Source organism: Micropterus salmoides, unplaced genomic scaffold, assembly GCF_014851395.1.
Source record: "Micropterus salmoides isolate LMB-PRFRI ecotype aquatic unplaced genomic scaffold, ASM1485139v1 Ms_hic_scaffold_6, whole genome shotgun sequence".
Taxonomy (NCBI): Eukaryota; Metazoa; Chordata; class Actinopteri; order Centrarchiformes; family Centrarchidae; genus Micropterus; species Micropterus salmoides.
Genome location: NW_024044348.1, coordinates 550,765 through 569,123, shown reverse-complemented (window position 1 = coordinate 569,123; position 18,359 = coordinate 550,765). Strand labels below are relative to the sequence as shown.

Here is an 18,359-nt window from a genome sequence, read left to right as displayed (position 1 = left end):
GCTGCTCTTCCTTCGGTCTCCACTAGAAACATTATCAAAGCATACATGAAACCAGAACAACCCAAACACTGGGGGAGGAAGCTTTTCACTGAGGAAATGTTGCCACAAACGTGCAAAATGTCTTCACACTGAACGCACCCCGGCTCATCACCTTGCCGTGCCTGCAGCACCATGAAATGGTAGACATCCCACAGCGTCTGAACATCACTGTGTGAAATTGGCTTCCAGTCTAATAACGGAGAACAGATCCCATTTCTGTGTCGGTGTGTTATTGTGAGGAAAGTTGCATACTGCTGCTTTGAAAACAAAAGAGATACAGTGAAACAACAAGTCTATTTAAAGGTGGAGGAGCGGAGGGCTATACAATGTGCTTTACATCGAAGAAAAACATCTGTAGTTGACAGCATGCCTCCTTATTTCCCTGCTCATAGTAGCGTGTTTGCTTATTAGCTAATATGATGCGTGTTCACGCCGTTTCTCTGGGAAGCCACTTATTTCGACACGACTTCCCAATAACCGGAGAAGACACAAGCTTTTCCAAGGCACGGCGGAGTTTTACCGCCCTAACGAGAAACGTGGACATGAAGTATTCAGCTGGAATTAAGAAACAGCCATAATTTACAGACGGTGGAAGAAAGCCAGACAGCGGAGAGTAATAAAGACAAAAGGCAGAGAGGTGGAGGTGAAGGCACACGTACAGTTCATAGTGATGAAAAAACTGCAGAGGAAAAGAGAAAAAAAAATATGCATCACGGAGCAAAGCTGTCAAAGAGGTGACCTTGAGAAAATAAAGAGTGGGTGGATGGTGAAAAAGGTGAATAGAGTGATAGAGACTCTTGTACAACTAGAACAGATGGGGGCTGAGCTGAGGTGGGACCCAGTGCTTGAACAGGGGCTGACATTCATCGGTATTGAGGACAGCACCCTCATGAGTAGCCTACCTGCTCCCCTCCTCCATTACTTCCCTTCCTCCTCCTCATCCTTCCCCAACAGCTGGCAGTTATAAATTTGTCTGCAGAGACAAGAGTGAAAAGGAACACATTTAAAAAGAAAATTGTGCCATTCTCCACTTCCTGTAAAGCTTTTTCCATCCGCCCTCCTCCACATTATCCTTGAATTTCCTCCTCGTATGACTCTGCAGTTAAGAGTTTTTTCACCGTTACTCACCGATGAGGTCACTTTCTGATGACATCTTAAGTTAGGGGAAAAGTTCAGACTTATTGCCGTTGGCAGACCCACCACAAACTTTATTGTTCTCGCTGTTGTAATGATTCAAACGCAGCTGGTCAGGGCAGATATTTATGTAAGGAGATACCTGAGGACAAGGAAATGTCTTCCTTACAGAAAGCACACAGCACTAAATCCACAGCGACATACTGTAGGCTTAGGTTGTGCTGTATGTGCACGCAGTTTTAAAAAGACCACCAGCCAATGCAACTGCAAAACAGAAAGATAATAAAAGCAACACTTAAAGTATATAATGTGTACGTTTAATTATATACCTACATTCTTTACTAACATGCCTCGGTGTCATTATTCCATGTTGTGAGAAGTCAACCAAAGCACCACAATATTCTGTGTGTATTTTTGGCTTCAGTGTAGGAATAAAATCCTGGCTACCAGATAATTATAATCATTGCTCTCTCACAATAACCCTCTGCTGCAGCAAACAAAGAAGGAAAATTAAATCACATTTCTCCCCCTTGGTTTGCTATTTTTCACGAAGCAAAAACAAAAGATTTCTTCATCTCTGCCACTAATTCTACTCTCTCCTCATCTTCCTTTCATCTCTCTGTCCTCTTCATCCTCTGGGGTTTCTATGTACAGCTTCATAATTGCCGCTCACGCCAACGAGGATTCCAGTTATTGCGTCAGATGAATAGTTTGCTTTGAAAAGGACTGACCCCTGTAATCAATCTGGATCAGATCCTTTATGTTTATACGGGCACTGATCGCAGTGGAATTTGTCAGGGTTTTAGCTGAAGTCATGAGGTTTCCCAGCACAACCTCATCTCCCTAACTGGAGTAGACCACAAGAAAGCCTGTCCAATTCTCTCTTTTATTTATTCAGTTCATTTAAAGAAACACATGAGGACAAGTTAAAAAAGGACGTGACCTGGTTGGCAGCAGCTCATTATGGCAGTGCTGTCATGCACCTGCTTTTATCTAGTTATCTAAATCAGAATAAGGGCGACACATCGGCTACACTTCATGTTCTTTAGCTGCTCAGTCCACCAAGAGGTCGTGCTGCTGGGCCCCCTATTTCTACATTTTGAAGTAAAAAAACTGACTTATTGCTTTCTTTACGAGAGCGAGATGAGAAGTTGTTACCAGTCTCATGTCTGCACGCTGAGTACGGAGCTGGAGCTGGCAGTCGGGTAGCGTAGCTTAGCATTAAGCCTGGAAACCAGGGGAAGGCATTGTAGCCTGATTTTGTTTCCTTGCTATGGAGCTAGGTGGCCGTTTCCACTGTGTTTCCAGAGTTAAGCTAAGCTAACTGTCTGCTGGCTCTAGCTGCACAGTTTTTCATCATATCAACCTGGTTTGTAAGCTCAAGATACTGAAGAAGAAAATACCTGGTGATGGCCACTTTTCTTCCCATATTAGATTATGGTGATCTGAGATATATATATTAGTGCTTCTGCCCAGAACCTACAGAAACTGGACACTGTGTGTCATTGTGCATTGCGGTTTTTCACTGGCTGTAGTTATAGGACACATCATTGTAGCCTTTAAGTAAGTAAGTAAAATTGAAATTAATTTAATAAAATATTTTATTATAATACATTCATAAGGGTTCAGATTAGGGGTGTGACGATACACTTAGCTCACATGCAAAATTCACAATATTGGGTTCACAAGAACAAGACAAGAAGATATTTTAGCAGTATTTGATGAAATATTCAATGCTGAAATATATTTAAATGGGGGTCTGGGGGTCCCCTAGAAAATTTTGAGCACTTAATTTCCTGCATTCTGGAGACATTTTCTGCACCAATTTATGGTTGAATTGTCTTTATTTAAATAAAGGGATTCAGTTTATTTAGCTTAAACTTTTTTGAACAATGCACATTTGTTTCTTTTATTGTTTTCTTATTGTGCAAATAAACCTTTCTCAAAGTATTTCATTTGTTTTTTTTAACATTTCTTGTTGCAAGTCATTTTTCAGAACATATTTAGCAAATGCTTTAAAAATAGTGGAGACATGTCCCAAGTGTCCACAGCGTAAATGACACCTATGAAATGAATACAATATTTGTGCCCTAAGAACTCTTCAAAAATACAAAAAAGTTCATTTATTTCAGTAATTCAACTGAAAAGGTGAAACTAATATATTATATAGACTCATTACATGCAAAGTGAGATATTTCAAACTTTTATTTTATATAATTTCGTGGGCTTCAAATGTCGTACTCCTCTTGTCAAGCCGCTCCTGAACAACAAACAACATCAGAAGCGTCTTACCTGGGCTAAAGAAAAAAAGAACTGGTTTGTTTCTCAGTGGTCCAAAGTCCTCTTTCTGATGAGAGCAAATTTTGCGTTTGGAAACCAAGGTCCCAGAGTCTGGAGGAAGAACGGAGAGGCACACAATCCAAGATGCTTGAAGTCCAGTGTGAAGTTTCCACAGTCTGTGTTGGTTTGGGGAGCCATGTCCTCTGCTGGTGTTGGTCCACTGTGCTTTATTAAGTCCAGAGTCAGCGCAGCCGTCTACCAGGACATTTTAGAGCACTTTATGCTTCCTTCAGCAGACGAGCTTTATGGAGATGCTAACTTCATTTTCCAGCAGGAACTGGCACCTGCCCGCACTGCCAAAAGTACCAAAACCTGGTTCAATGACCATGGGATTACTGTGCTTGATTGGCCAGCAGACTCGCCTGACCTGAACCCCAGAGAGAATCTATGGGGCATTGCCAAGAGAAAGATAAAAGTCATGAGAGCGAACAATGCAGAAGAGCTGAAGGCCGCTATTGAAGCATCCTGGTCTTCCATAACACCTCAGCAGGGCCACAGGCTGATAGCATCCATGCCACGCCGCACTGAGGCAGTAATTCATGCAAAAAGGGCCCAAACCAAGTACTGGGTACATATGCATGATTATACTTCTCAGAGGGATCACATTTCTGTATTTAAAATCCTTTTTTTTATTGATTTCATGTAATATTCAGATTTAGAATTTGGGGTTTTCATAAGCTGTACGCAATAATCATCGAAATTATATCAAATAAAGGCTTGAAATATCTCACTTTGCATGTAATGAGTCTATAGAATATATTAGTTTCACCTTTTCAGTTGAATTACTGAAATAAATGAACTTTTTCACGATATTCTAATTTTCTGAGATGCACCTGTGTCATTCACTGACCAGTAACCTGCTGCGGGTCTTCCAGCTCCGCTGTTCCATTAGCGCTCGCCACAGTGTGACTGGCTCACACGCCGATCTGGCTTTCTGAATGTCAGACACCTGCCCATTCTGAGTCGTCGAGCTAATGTTAGTAGCACGTCAGAGCTGGATGCCAGAGCTACTGCCGTATAACATCAGAGTCACACCAAACAGAGTAAATTATTAAGTCTCACACACACAGAGTATTCATTTATGAAGTTACGGCATTAATTAAATCCTACGAAAGGACCTTGGTAAAGGAAATTTAATACTTTGGTAATGAAATTTAAGACTTTTAAGGCCTTATTTTTGGAATATGCTCCGTATTTGTATAGCGCCTTTCTAGTCTTTTCTAGACCACTCAAAGCGCTTTTACACTACATCTGCATTCACACACATTCATACACCTGTTCCACCAGGGGCAATTCGGAGTTCAGCATCTTGCCCAAAGACACTTCGACATGCAGCGGGGGAGGAGCCGGGGATTGAACCTTCCGATTAACCCGCTCTACCTCCTGAGCCACAGCCGAATATGAAATTTAAGACTTTTTTAATACGCTGGTACCCCGATAAAGCTCAATGGGCCTCTCTCTATGCAAGAAGGTATACTCACAGGCTGTGTTTTATCTATAAGGCACTTCCTGGACTAGCTCTTACCTATCTGAGTATCTTTTTAACAAGTACTCAAGGCCATTATGGATTACGTTCGAAGGACGTCTTACACTTGTTGGTCCCCCCTGTCCGAACAGAATTAAGTAAACAAGCCTTCATGTTTGCTGCACCTTCTGCTTGGAATCTGCTTCACCACTCATTAAAACTGACCACCTTTATTTCTTATAGACAGTTTGTTTAAATTCTGAAGCATATGGAGCAGGTGAACATTAGTCAGTGTCTTTGTTTATGAAGTTCTAGTCTAACTTATTCACACAGGGGCTTGTGTTATTTATGTGTATATACTTGCTGTCTTTTATATGTTGGAAACTTGTCCTTTATGTTCTTTTATGCTGCGTCTTGGCCAGGTCTCTCTTGCAAAAAAGATTTTAATTCAATTAAACTCACCTGGTTAAATAAAGGAAAAATAAATCATGTTTTAAAGGTTCAGTGTGTATGTTTTAGTGGCATCTAGTGGTAAGGGCTGTGAATTGCAACCAACTGCTCACAGTGCATTCAGGTGCTCCTCGGATGGTCCCATTTTCCATTATTTCTAATGGCAAAATTCCACATTAATAACTGTAAATTCAGCAGTAACTGAATTTGTACCATTTCTCAATTTAATTTCAAATGCACATACAAAAAGGCTGTGAAAACTGTCAACATATGGTCTTTTAAAATCTTTACAGACTACAACTGGAAAAGGTTTTATTATTTGTCTTCTTATATACAGTATATTATGTTGCATTTCTGTCACTATCAGTTCCTCCTAAATATCACACACTTGACCAGAAACAAATGATAATTCTATAAATTCTGCAAAAAAGGGAGAAAGCGTATTTCACCAAATATGGAACTATTCATTTCAGTCAGTCATAAAAAATGTAAATGTAGAGGCAAATATCTTTCATGTGGTTCTGTCAATTAGAAATACCGTGGACTGCCTGAAGTCTGTGATGTAATGAAATAATAACTATTTGTAAAGCACTTTTCGAAAAGTTACAAAGTGCTGTACAGTAGAAACAACAAGATACTTAAAAATACAAATTAAAATAACAAGAATTCAACAATAACTAATACAACAATAACAGCAATAAATACAACGGTTATGATAAAGACACATGATCAAAGTGAGACTTAAGAAAAGATTTAAAAGAGACCACTGAGTTTGCCTGCCTGAGATCTTCAAGAAATCTTTAAAAGGAATAAATGTTATAAGCGCAGACACAGAAATTGAGGGATTTGGACCCAATTGTAGGACACTTAGGCAGAGCATGTTCAGATCACAGTGTTCATTTACAAAAGTGTGGGTAACTTACAGCGAAGGTGAGCCAGGCAGTCCACGTACCACACAGAAACCCAAAACGGGTACAAGCACCAATCTACAGAATCAAAAACAGGTGCATCACAAGAGACACAAAGAATCCGACGAAGACCAGGGAGAAAGCATGGACTATAATACAAAATAAAAAAGGAAATACAACAAAATACCCACAGTACCAGGACAGAAGAGGCCTTCGGGAATATTTTTATCTCCACAGAGCAGTTACGAAACTCAGTTACCAACAAAATGTATTTACTGATAAAAGATTAATGTATGAATTTTAACGTATAATAGTTTATCAGAGAAAAAATAACTTCAAGCCACACCACTAATCAAAAGAAACATCGCCTCCAAATACTTCGAACATTAGAGAGCATGTCAAATTATTTTCATACAGCTGTTTCTCTTCCTAGCAGCACACTTTGTATGTCAAAGCTAAGACCAGCGGCCCCCCTACTCTATCTCTCTCGAACTTTAGGCTACAGAAAACTGGCCATCTGGACCAGAAGGAGGATTGATCGTGGCCTGGAGGCATGTGTGGCCCGGTGAAAGCTGACCAGTGCATTACTGGCCTCTTCTCCCTGGAGTCACATCCAAAATGATCGAACGTTTAGAGGCCCCTATGGCTTCTCGTTTGGGCAGCAATCAAGGGCCACAACGCGCCGGGCAGGGAAATGAAATCAGCATGAATTAGGTGGACTGAACATTGGTTATGAATAAAGCCTGCAAATATGATGAATTAAGGAGAATAAGAGTTTTCCGAATGTTACTCCAGATCAATGAGTACGTCCATGCCCTATAAAGCACAGATGCACTCAAGATGCAGTTCAACTTCCTTTTGCACATTCTGAATCAGCTGCAGCTGTCTAATGGATTATTTAGGGAGACCTGTAAAGACGGCGTTATAGTAGTCGAGTTGACTGAAGATAAATGCATGGACACAAATCCAGCTGAGACATAAGTCCTTTAAATCCTTGATATATTCTTCAAGTGGTAGTAGGCTGACTTTGTAATTATCTTAATGTGGTTCCTGAGTCCATGACAAGATTTCTGGCATGGTTTGTGGTTCTTAACATTACCGATTGAAGCTGAGCGCTGACTTTTAATTGTTCTTCCTTGGCACCAAAAACAATAACTAACAGTTTTATCTTTGTGTAATTGAAGAAAATTCTGGCACATCCAATCGTTGATTTGTTTAATACAGATTATATAATACAGGTTATTCAGAGCCGGTATGGGATTATGGTCCCCTATGGTTATGTAAATCTGTGTGTCATCTGCATAATTATGGAAACATATTTTGTTGTTTTTCATAATCTGAGCCAGTGGAAGCATGTAAATGTTAAACAGATGAGGCCCCAGAATGGAGCCTTGGGTAACTCCACAGGTCATTTTTGTCAGCTCAGATTTGTAATTACCAATAGACACAAATTAGTCCCTTTCCTTTAAGCAAGGTTCAAACCAGTTTGGTACTGTGCCAGAAAGTCCCACCTAGTTTTCCAGTGTGTCTAGAAAAATGTTGTGACTGAAATTCTGCCACTGTCTGTATTTGAATGGACGCCACTGAAGACCTTAACAAGATCAGTTTCAGGCAAAATCCTGACTGGAAGACATCAAAACAGTTGTTTAGTGCCAAGACGTTGTTCAGCATTTGAAAAAGAGCTTTTTCAAAGATTTCCCTTAAAAACGGGATGTTTGATGTGGCTTAATGACTGCAGTTTTCAGGGCCTGTGGGAAGAAACCTGAGAGAAGAGACATGTCAGTTTGTAGTAGATCTGAGGCCATGCAGTTTAGTGAATTTTTTGAAAAAGCCTGTTGGCAGATTATCAAGGCAGCAGGAGGAGGATTTCAGATGTTGAACAATGTCCCCCAGATTTTTATGGTTAATAGAATCAAATTGTCTCATGCTATATGAATTGTTTTTAAGAAGACACAGGGACAAGACATATCCTGTTACTGGCATGGAGGCACTGATTGCTTGTCTAATTGTTTGAATTTAGTCTGTGAAGAAGGAGGCAAATTCATTGCAGGCCCTGGTAGATAGAAGTTCAGAGGGTTGGTTAGCTGTCGACTGCCTTGCATTACTCAATTATAAATTATAAATGCGAACTCTCTTTATAGACGTCATAATGAACCTGCAGATTAGTTTTTCGCCACCTGTGTGGCGGTTCAGTTCTTTGACACTCTTTGTTCTATTTGAACCAGCGTAAGGAGAACGCCTGAATGAATATTTCAATGGTGTTTTGAGTGATATGCCATTTTGTTGTTGTTGATTACCTTTGTTTCAACATTTCTGTCCTCGGAGACGGCACAAAGAAAACACAGGAATGATCAAATAGAGCACCATCAGTCAACAACCTCAGAAAGTGTGCCCTCTCATTGTGTATGGGCTCCTTCACATGATTCAGTCCGCAGTTATCAAGAACAACACAGTTCTTTAGTGCCTCTGTCCTGGGGGTTGGCAACATGGATGTTAAAATCACCAGCAATAACTACTCAGTCAAAATTAGTACATAATAGACAGCAGTTCAGCAAGGTCATCAAAGCAGTAGGTGCTTGCACTGGAGGGTGTCATTAAACAAAATGGCAGCTCTACCTTCTTATGCTCTCTAGCTTCACTCATAAAGCTGACGTTGGGAGGGGTAGACTCGATAATAACAGCTGCACTGTTATCTCGCTCTAACCAAGATGTGCTTGATGATAAAACCATTCGTCAAAAATGTTTTTCTTGCCAAAGACCTGACGTTTAATAGAGCTAAATTTAGTGAGTTAAAAGCATTACCTGCCCCATTTTTTTGCGACAGGCTGTGGCTGATGAAGAATTGATGCTAAATTTGCATAGTATGTTGAGTGCTTCCTGTTTTTTTTTTAGCAGATTCACTATTCTTTTTCTGTTACCCATCAAGACAGGGACTGAGAAAGATGCTGTGCTTTTATCAGGCTGGGGAAACAGAGGGATGACTGACACCGTTGTTGGGGGGACGTAACTGGTTGAGGACTTGAAGCCAATTGTGGAAGTGGACGCTGAATTCAAGTTCAAGTTCAGCACATTTAAAAACTGCCCTAGTTGACCAAAGTGCTTTCCAGGTTCAGGATACACAATAAATATACACGACAAAAACAGTAGAAAAGGTCAATAATGTCAATACTCAACTCTGTTTGAAGGCCAATGGGTAGAGGTGGGAGAGAAAGTCACAGCAGGGAGGGAGAAGTTCAGAGAATGGAGTAAACTCACCAGCATGAACCCAGGTTTCTGTCAGAAACATAAAATCTAACTACCGAGAAGTGAAGAAGTCATTCAGCAGAAACGTTAGCTAGCGATCCAACATTAATCAGAGCCAAATGGAGAGTGCGAACCTCGCTGGCCAAAGGCGCTGCACGATCCAGCGGGCGAAGCTTCGAAGAATCCACAACACCTCTGCAAGCCTGAATCCACGTAGGATGAGGAGGCCGAATCAGCAGGTTGAACTCGGAGGTAACCTTCAGGCCGGGCAAAACGGGACAGAGCATCTCCTCGCACCTCCAGTAATCAGCGTAGCATCCATTGTGAGGACGCATCACACCTGCGGCTGGCAAGGTAAGCCTTGTATCTGACCAGCACACCTCCGCGCTTTCCTCGTCGCCTGAAGCGCTTCTTATGGGAAGTAACGCCTGGTGGACGGCGCTAGTGCATTGGTATATCCGCCAGGAAGGGAGGAGGACTCATTGTCCAATAATCTCTCAAGTCATGCTTTCTAAGTAGATCTTCAGAGGCCCCAATGTTGACACGTGTTCGGCAATCATAAATAAGCATAGCACAGACATATCGACAACATTTATAGATATAGAGCGATAGCAAACAGCAAACTAAGCAGACAAGACGAGGACGGACGGCTTGCCGCCATCTTGTCTCTGTTGTCGATTAGGATGATCATAGTTGCTCAGCAGCTGAGGGGGGTGTAGGGGAGAGAAAACGGGACTGTGGAGAGTCATTGCAGTAAAGGCTTGTGCTGTTGGTAGGACGTAGTACTGAGGAGATCATAAAAGCAGGGCTCTACATTAGTCTTGTTTACAGGTGTGGGTGTTGCTGGTGAGAGTTCTATACACCGGGACGTGCTGGACTCCCGGCCCTGTGAAGAAGGAGAGACGGCCGAGAAAAAGCCAAACAGGAAAAAGTTTTAAGAGTACAAACAGAGAAGAACATTAATGACCAGGGGAGGGCGGAGGCGTGTCAATGCTGGAAATGTCAAAACCTCTGGGATTTGAAATTTGTTGGAACGTAGCTTCTGAGGGAGCCCTGAAGGGAGGGGTGTATTTGTTTGGCAGAAAATGACAGAAACAATCCTTCCGAAGAATCACTTAAGCCTAGTTCACACTACACGATTTTTTGCCCGATTTGCCGCTCGGCAAGCTCGTCGACCGGTAGGCGGCAGTCGTTATGTGTGAACTACACAATGACGCATCAAAACGGCTCCCCAACACATTTCTGACACATCGCTGATGTCTGGCCAGATATCTAGCACACGAAATATATGGAGGATCCGGCCAACTCGACATCCACATCCAGCCAATGAGAGCAGGCAGCTACTTTTCCACGCACAAAACACTTTTTACCAACAGCGTCGCCAGGTAATTTTTCCGGTGCTTTGGCCCCGGATGTTTTGACTGTAGCCCCAAATGTAACAGCAGCAACAAAAATATTTTCCATGTTAATATGCAATAAAAGAGCGGAGGCTACTCCCAATAATTGCTACATTTTGTCTGAAGTTCACGTAATGTGACCCCCCACCCACTGTTTAACTGTCTCCAGGATACTTCATTCCCTCTAAAGCGGCTGTGAGCAGCACTTTATCAGAGGTGCTGAAGTGAACATTTATGTGGAATTGTGGTGATATTGCTGTCTGATCACAAGTGTTTTCAGTTTCGGCTTTCTTCCTCTGATGAAGAGCATTGCGCTCGTCTCATTGAGTAGGCTACAGTCCTAGACGGGCTCTGTGTCTGTCAGATGGTCTAAAGGGGGTAGCCTCAGGGGTGGACTGGTAATCTGGCATAGGCTACTGGCCAACGAACCTTTAGGGCCGGTGTTTTTTTAGGCTATTTATATTGGCCTAACTAATTTTTACAAATGGGCCAACGATCGGCCCATAAAGCATAGGACTATACTGACATTGGGCTGGCCATCTCTTACTAGCCCCCCACTCCCTCCCCCTCTGCTCGAGCTATTTCTTGTGTTATAGGCCAAAAAAGAAAATCGCCAAATGCACGAAAATCACAGATATGTTTGGTACTGGAGCTGCAGTAGCTTCAACATCAGCTGCATAGCCTCCCCTTGAAGGAGTAAAGGAGAGCCGTGGCCACTGAAAAATAGCTTGCATCAAGAAATGTTAATTAACAAATAAAATGCTATGAGAAAGGTTTATTTGCAATGCAATATAAATATATTGAATATAGAAAGAATAAGCTACTGCATTATATCGTATTATATTTTTATATTCTGAATTGTCACCTGTCACCTAACTTTTGTCCTTCCCTTTATAAAAATAAAGACATTTCCACCATAAACTGTTGCAGAAAATGTCTCCAGAATGCAGGAAATTAAGTGTTTAATGCTCAAAATCTTCTGGCGGGGGGACCCCAGACTCCCCGATTTTTTTTGACTAAATTCAAATTAATTAAGCTAATTTATCATTAAGGTGAAAAGACTTAAGGCTACTTCAGGCTTGCTGCATGTATCTTGACACAGCTGGGATTAAATTAAAAGAGAAAAGTTGATCTACAGGAGAAACATATCTGACAGCAATACAGAATGCCTGACAGCCTTACTGCATTATATTACACTAAATTACAATTTTGAATCGTCACCTCAGACATTTCCTCAATAAATTGGTGCAAAAAATTCACCAGAATGCAGACAATTAAGTGTTTAAAGCCCAAATTTTTCAGGGGGAGGACCTCCAGACCCTCCCAATTTAATATTATCAGTGTTAATTATTATCTTAAAATGAGACAGATGTTAGAGTTACTGTGCAGAGGTCATTTACTGTTGCTTACATACTCTGGGTAGGCAGCAACGGGGGTGGGGTGTGAAAACATGAAAGATTTCTGGGCTGGGCTAAGCCCCCAATGTTTCAAGAGCCTGGAAACGCCCCTGATTTTTACTCCCCTGCAGCTCTCTGTAGCTCAGACGATCCCTGTTACCTGCGTGTGCTGATCCATCCTTCACCCAGATTCTTTGTCTTTATAATTGCTATCTTTACAATAACAGACAACAGCTGTTTCGTGTGTAGGTTCGCGTAGTTTCCCGCGTTTTCTCGACAAAACGTAGTTTGGAGACGAGCGTTAGGCGACAGTCGCTGTCAGCTCGTGTAGTGTGTGACCCTGTCACCGATCGGTCACGTAGTTTGAACGCCACAACGACTTCAAGATCCCGTCACAAGACAGCAAGTTGTTTAGTCTGAACAGCACAGCGATCAGTCGTGGTTGAAAGTCGTGTAGTCTGCACAAGGTATTACTCTCCCCTTTAATTAATTAATTAATTCCTTAATTGGAGATTATCGTGGTATCAAATTTAATTTTGCAAAACAACACGATTAATATCTTTTTGCTTTTATCAATGTCTTCTATTCCGGATGCACCACCGTGGGGGAGAGCGGTCTTATCAGAAGGTCGGTGGTTCGATCCAGTCTGCATGTCGAAGCGTCCTTGCGTAAGACACTGAACCACAGATTCCTCCCGATGGCTGTTGCATCGGTGTTTGAATGAGTTTCTGTTTCTGGTGAGCAGCTGGCACCCCCGCCTCTGATCATCAGTGTATGAATGTGATGTAGTGTGAAGCGCTTTGAGTGGTCGAAAAGACTAGAAAGGCGCTATACAAATACAAACCATTTATCTTTTCAAAAGATTTCCCTTTACATACAATACAGATGGGGGTAAAATAGAACAGGATTAACTCTTGACTAAATAGTAGCAGCACGGCATCCGTCTATTACAAATGACCTGTTAACAAGCTCTTCATGACCTTTATGTGAAACAGGTAAAAGCACCAGAAGCTAAAGCTGCAGCCTTGCGTTGTGGTTATTGTGAGATCTGAAAGAAAAGCACTTTTCTTTTATTCAGACCTTGTCAGGGGTCCTTCGATTTTTTCTGGTCCCCCCCCCCCCCCCAACAATGATTTTCTGAAAGCTGCTCATCGTTCCTTTCGTCATCGCAGCGGCTTTTTACCACCGCTGGTTCTGTGCGGGGCGAAGAAGAAACAGAAAGGTCACGGCCGCGATATCCCACTGAAACTCTGTGTGTGGGAGCTCTGCCCGGCCGTGTTCTCACTCTGTTGGCCTCTTTTCACACAATACCGACGCAGCGCCACCCTCGCAGCCGCGGAAATGTCAAAACGTCTTCTCCACATGTGTGGGTGAGCGCAGGGAGGATGTGTGTGAAGAGACGTGTGAAGAGGTGTTGAGAGACAGTTAGACGGAGAACTCAGTAGAAGACAGCAGCGAGAGGAGGAGGAGGCAGTTAAAGAGTGACACGCACACTCATATTATCTGCCTGCCGTCACACAGTATTTTAACGTTTTAATTAGTTAGTCGAAGTAAGAACCCACCTGGGGAAATGCTTAGATATCATCAGTTTGTAATTCGAGTAATGAAGATAGAACCCCTTTGATGAACCTGTTCTGTGTCTCTGCCTGCGTTATCCATTCAGGGTCCTCGTACATTAAACACAACCTTCTGTGGATGCATTGCATGCTGGTCTATTTCTGCTCCTATGGGTGGATAAAGGATACACATAAAAAAAACATACTGGCACTGAGGCTCTGGTGAAGTCTCGCACGGACGCAAGAACCACTTGAAATCAATCGGTACAGCATGAAAAATGAACATTCACTCAAATTCAATAACTCTCTAATCCATAAACACACTCAATAAATACAACCTTTATTTATTATAAGAGCATAAAGAAAAGGAGGGAAAGCACACAGTTATACAGGGGGAAAAAAATAGCTCTGTCCTGTGTCGGGGAACCAGAGGGTCGCTGGTTTGAGTCCAGCATGGATTACTGCCGAAGGCCCTGATCCCCTAACTGCTCCTCTGGTGCTAGTTAGCGAGCCAGCGATGGAGCGGGAGAGATAAGGAATGGATGGACTGACCAGGTGTATTGAAACAAACCCCGCCTGGCAGGGAGCCGTCACAACTAACATTTAGCATTTAGTACAGACGATAGCATTAGCAGCACGTTAGCAGCACGTTAGCAGGGTTTTCAAATGACTCTCTGAGAACAGAAACAGCTGCCATTGGCTCCCGGCCGCTGCCCGACAGAAAGAAGGAAACCCGATCCAGAGGATGGCTAATGGAAATATTGGATGGCAAAATGAATGAAAGATGAATTTCATGTCAAACTGTGATTTAACTCTGAGTTGACAGAATAACAGCTGGAATGTTATTTTCTCATATTGAGAAAACCTTTTGGCGTGTTTCAGAAATCTACCTGCAGCATACCAGTCCTCCATCATGTCCTGTCTCACATCAGAAGGTGGTACATTGACATTAATTTGCACATCCACATTAAAATAGGTGGTGTTGAATCTTGAAGTGGACTCATTAAGGGAAGCTGTAGTGTAGTGTTGCTTTTTATTAAAACTGGATTGTGTGAAGAACTAATACAAAACAGCTGCTTCCATTTGGTTAGTCGAGGAAATTCGTGTGTCGCACCTTATTTTAACCCTAACCCCGAAAAGCTTACTGATCGTGCATAACAGCAAAGAAGAACAATGTAACCATAAAAACAGGAGGTGTAGGGTTTGAATGTTTCACTCCGTGGTAGCATCACATAACCACAAAACGCAACAGCGGGGCCTGTAGATGCAGCGACCTGCAGCTCCTTCAAACTTCGCTACACTTTTGTTTTTCATCCAACCATCCACCCCCCCAGGAGAGGACAGAGAGCCGGACTAGGAGCCTTGTTGGCCCAGCTTGGACTTAAGGCCGCTCCTAAAGGTCCGGTCTGGACAAAATGGGTCTCAGGTTGGCCAAGCAACAAAAATACAGAGGACCTGCTCCATCATCCTGGATTAAGCACTCGCCGGGCGGTCCGTGTTCCGAGCTGTCAGCGCAAGACTTCGGCAAGATGAGTTGTTTTACATCGATGCTGCTTGGAGCTCAAACGCAGTCAAGATGGACTCTGTTTTCCAAAATGTCAGACTGTTTATGTGAAGATGAAACCAATTTTATCATCATGTTGCTGCTGTTGAAATACATTTAATTACCTGTTAAGTTCTGTGTGTGCAGCTCGAAGCGCCTACGAACTTTCTTTGCGTGGTACAATCTTGATATTATCTCGTGAAGTTCAAGTTCAACTGAGAAAATACAGTTTCAGACCCCTCAGATTTAAGAATCTCTAATTCCTTCTATTACAGCATTACAATCGACCGAGCGGCCTGAAGAAGCCACTTCAAAACCTTGCAGCATTAACTCTAATCAAACTGATTTCATTAAATTAAATTGCATGAAAATTAAAATGCTTTTTCTTGCACCAAAATAAAAGCGTGAGCCACATTTGAAAACGTATTTCTTAATTAATTAATTTACTGGTTTTAAAAATTACCATAAATCCCAATCACTGTTGCTCTCCGTCCGTCTCTGTCCGTCACATACAGACAGTCGCCAAACATATTTAGTTTTATTTTTAGACTGTTCCAGCTCTGGTCCTCCGCTGTTATTTTCCCCTCTCGGCCTCTGTTCCACATCCATTATCCCTGCTTCTCTCCTCCCTCGTATATTTCAGACTGAGGCCCGCCTGTCTGAAGAGCTGAAATGATCTTTTGTAATGCTGAGACAAGCTAAAAGCTTTGCTTATCGCGGCCCTGCTAATCACCGTCTATAATGACCTGTCCAATGAAAGACAGAGGGCACTTAACACAGGGCACTGGGTGTAATGGACTGCAGCAGAACAATGCCATAACAATAACTGACGTAATAAATGTGCATAATTACATTGTTGACAGTATCAAAATAATAACGAGGAAAATGAGCACATTTCCAGTTTTATGAGCCAAAAACACGGAGGGAAAAAAACAAGTGTGCATATATTATATTATTAGATATACCTTTACATTTATTCATTTAGCTGACGCTTTCATCCAAAGCGACTTGCTATTGCTATACATGTCGGAGGCTCAGGGACACATTGCTGGATGTTACTTTACTTATTACAGGGTATTAAAAGTAAATGGTCACGTTACAATTACTTTCAACCACCGCACCTGATAGAAACCTGTTCAGCAGCGCATTTTAGAAATGAATCCACTTTACTGGAACAATAATGAACCTGAGGAGTCGACAAGCAGCCGAACTGGAAACACTGCAGCCTCTCAGACCAGAGGATGCTGGATCCTGCAGGCTATAGATATAAGCTATTTAAATTAATACAAAAAACAAAGCAGGTCTCTCCCGACATTTAAAAACTAATCGCGTGTTCATAACAGCATCAATGAGTCAGATTTTAACAAAACCTATAATGTTTTTAACGCCTCTGTCTGAGATAAAAAAATCAAGCAAGCGTCTGACTTTTGAACTAACGTTACTGTTTTGCATTTATAAGAGAAGTATTCAGTGCTTTTACAAAACACAACACGCTGATTGACGCCACTCCGTCCAGCCGAGTGGACGCTTCCCTGGCAGTAACGTCAGCTACCGGAGTTTCTTTCTACAGGCCAAGTTTCACGTTTCTTAGCAGATGCTTCAATACAGAATTGTTCGCGGTTGAAAGCTTTTTGCTGGTGAAGACCGTATTCTTTGCATCTCTGAGTGTCTCAGCATCTCTCAGCGCTTACAGCTGTGGAAATGGCAGTTTATTATTAAGTCAAGAAGAATTTACAAACAATGTGTAATCTACGTTTATTTCAGTGGTTGACTACAGTCTTCTGACCGGCTACCAAAGCGCTTGGCTGCACATCCAGTAGTGTTATACAAGAAACGCTATACCTGGTACACAGGTGCCCCCCTTGGAGATATGCCCCACATATTAGAGCATGTTTTCAATAGCGCTACTATGTGGTCAGTTATTAAGCAATTTATGTTTGCGCTGATAACGTAGCAAAACTATGCCTCAACTATTTTGAATTTTTTGGTAAATTAATTTTTTCCTTGAATTTCATCCAATCTTTATCAAACTGGAACAGAACAATAAACATGAACCATGTCAGACGAAACAGCAATTCAGTCAGTCCCTGACAATTAAAAGGTGCTTTCACACTGCCTTATTTTGACGGGGGGGTCAGATTTGCTTCGCCTCTGAGCCGGGAATGCTGGTAGTAACACAGGGGGAACGAAGTCACAGCGGTCTGCCGGAACAGGGGTGCATTTCAACGCTGTTGGGTTAAAAGTCGTGGTCTTTTGTTTCACGTCTAATCCGAAAAGACGGAATTTATGACGCACATTAATGCCGCAATATTTTGTTCAGTATGAATGAGAGAATGCGGCACTCTGGCGGACATTCTTTCCACATTTATTGCGAGATCTTTGGCCAATGAGAACTGTCAGAGAGAGAAATCAATCTGAGGGTCAGCTTCTTTCTACACTCAGGAGCAGGAAACAGACCAGAATGCACTGCAGCTTTAAACTGGAGGAGCTCTTTTTCTATCAACTGTTACGGCCCCTCCCCTTCCTGCTTCCTGCAGGCGGGGAGGCTGATTGGGCTGGCCAATCACCTGTGCAGCTCTACCTTCAGAGCTTATTTAGCCAGGACTGATCAGGCTTTTGTTCTCTCTCCTCCTAGGCCGCCGTCTCGTTTGTCCTGCGTCTTTCTTTTGGTTTATCCTGACAAGACACACACACACACAAACACACACACACACATCTCACTCATCCAATCACTGTTGACACAACTGATCATTCACTTTGACATTATTATTTCTGATGATTATTTGACCTTTCTTTTACTTTTATAATAAATCATATCTTTGGCATGCAAACCTGTTGTGTCTCACCTCCTTTTTGTCACTAAGAGCTGGTTTGTGACAACCCACAC

At 42.2% G+C, this 18,359-nt stretch overlaps 1 long non-coding RNA gene across 1 annotated transcript in view; it reads right to left on the bottom strand.

Annotated features, from left to right (window-relative positions):
- Window positions 1–941: 941 nt before the first annotated feature.
- Window positions 942–18,359, bottom strand: part of LOC119889718 — a 68,251-nt gene continuing 50,833 nt past the window's right edge. Inside the window, exon 3 of the long non-coding RNA XR_005442141.1 lies at window positions 942–1,012. This is a non-coding gene — a long non-coding RNA (uncharacterized LOC119889718). The remainder of the gene's footprint in view (window positions 1,013–18,359) is intronic.